Below are 2,496 nucleotides of genomic sequence, written 5' to 3' on the forward strand. Positions count from 1 at the left end.
TCAATGAGATGTTTCCATGAGGACGGGGACAAAATGGCCATACTGCCGCTTGCAGTATCTGTTTGGGGTTTCATAAAAACCGCCTATGTCTTGAAAACGTGTTATTACTGCTCAAAGGTAAAGGGTCGTCTCCTGAGTAGTTAGGGTTCTAAGGGGAGGAGCACAGTCCTCCAGGTAGAGGTGCCCTGTTTGCGTTTGCAGGAACTTAAGGTCGCCCCAGCTGAGGAAAAATGTTCTTTCTTTCCAGAAAAGAAGAAATTGTCAGCGAATAAACAGAGAAGGAATGACAGACTCAGAAAAGCATCACATTACACTCTCCAGTGTAATAATCAGTTCAGGCTGCACTTATTCTTGTACGCAAGACCATTCGGTGAACGGCTGCTGGAGAAATCATATTCGCACTGTGCCCGAGTATCACCCCGTAGATTACTTACAAATCACAAAAAGAAAATGTGCCTTCACAATGGAGACATCTGGTAGAACTCTGGAGAAATTAACTGATTAAACAAAGCGTCCCTTACAGTGTGACAACCCGATGTTATGTGTCCCCCAAAAGGTGGATGCCTGAAATGTGTGCTTGGAAGTTTGAGAGCATTTGGTCATAATTCAAATTCAAAAGCTATCCAGGGAAGTAGAACAGCAAGTCAACTGAACCATAAACAGATTAATCCAGAATTTGAGACATTCTCTAAGACAATTGGCCTAGTCTCTCAAAAATAAAGGGGGGAAGGATGACATGGGGAAAAAGCAGAGGATTATCTAGATTAAAACAGACTAAATAGATGCAGCTAATGTAATTTGTGAAATTTGATTGGATTCCAGTTTTGTTTTGTTGTGTTTTTAAAAAATCATCCATAGCCCTGGCTGGTGGGGCTCACTGCGTCGGGCGTCATCCTGCAAACCCAAAGGTCGCAGGTTCCGTTCCTGGTCAGGGCACATGCCCGGGTTGCAGGTTTAGTCCCTGGTCGGAGAACGTGCAAAAGGCAACTGATCGATGTTTCTCTCTCACTTTGATGTTTCTTTTCCTCTCTTTCTCCCTCCCTTTGTCGTCTCTCTGGAATCAATAAAAGAAAAAAATATTTTTAATCAGCCATAAAAGACACTTGGGGAACAATTGGGACTATTTAAATTTGAGTGTGATGTTGGATAATATCAGGGACTGATGTGAATTGTCTTAAGAGTTATAAGAGCATGTGTTATGTAGCCAGATAGCCTCATTTGTAGGAGATACAGGCTGAAACAATCAGGGAGAAGTGTCGTGGTGTCTGCAGTTTACGCTCAGCAAAATCAAAATATATGCACATGAAGATCAAGCAAATACAGTAAATTTGACAATTTTTCAATCTAACTGGTGAGTAGAGGAGTGTTCATAGCGCTACTCTTCCAACTCTTCTGTTTCCATTTTTTTTTTTTTAAATAATTGTTTATTTATTTTTAGAGAGAGGGGAAAGGAGAAAGAGAGGGAGAGAAACACCACTGTGTGGTTGCCTCTCACTCGCGCCCCCAACTGGGGACCTGACGTGCAACCTAGTCATGTGCCCTGACTGGGAATCGAACCAGCGACACTTGGCTCAGAGGCCGATGCTCAATCCACTGAGCCACAGCAGCCAGGGCTTGTGTTTTCATTTTTTAAATAATAAACAGTTGGACAATGCAGTTGTAGACATCAAGCCCCAGCCCCACATTTTCAGCAGGAACTTAATTGCGGAAAAGCCCGAGAGCCCCCGCTGCCACGGGAAAGCTTACTTCACGGAGGCACGTCAGCGGGCGGAGGCAGACGGTCTGGCAGCAGGAACACTGCACTTCCCCAACACCGTGAGAACGGCTGGTGCAGGCGAGGATCACCCACCACTGACACCATCTGATGGTGATCAGATGCACTGCTGGTGGGGACTTCAACGTTCACACAGTGCCACAGGGTCATGCCACAGGTCATTTCCAGGGGGGCATTGAGACCCCCATCACCTTCACTCAACAGTCACACTTAGGGTCGCTCAGGTAGGTGAAGGGAAACAGCTCCACCATGGGTCACGGTGGCCTTGAATGTGTCCACAGAGGCGACGTCTTAGCAGAACATCTTGCGATCTTGTCAGATGTGAGACCTGGACAAGAGGGTCCTCAGACACTGCAGGCTTCCTAAGGCGGGTGCTGTGGAGCACACAGCATCACTTGCGGTGAACTCCAGTCAAAGCCTGTTTGATGTCAACAAGTCAGGGTCAACCAGAAAACCTCCCGGAGACCGGGGAGGAGGGACAGGTCTGCAACAGGGTGTGAGAACAGCCAGGGGAAGGAGGGCCGAGGGTGCTCCCAACCCAGGCCGCAGTAGGAGCAGAGGCCAAGGCTCAGACGCCTGCGGTTAGGGAGGCAGCTGAGCCATCAGTATTTACAAGGAATAAAATGCCCACAGGAAGCCCTGCTCTCTCCAGATGGCCCTGCTCTCTCCAGGTGGGATGCAAAGCACATTCTTGAGGCCTACTCGCCTCAGGCTGGGGCGTG

Source organism: Furipterus horrens, unplaced genomic scaffold (genome assembly GCF_987537825.1).
Source record: "Furipterus horrens unplaced genomic scaffold, mFurHor1.1.pri manual_scaffold_7, whole genome shotgun sequence".
Lineage (NCBI taxonomy): Eukaryota > Metazoa > Chordata > Mammalia > Chiroptera > Furipteridae > Furipterus > Furipterus horrens.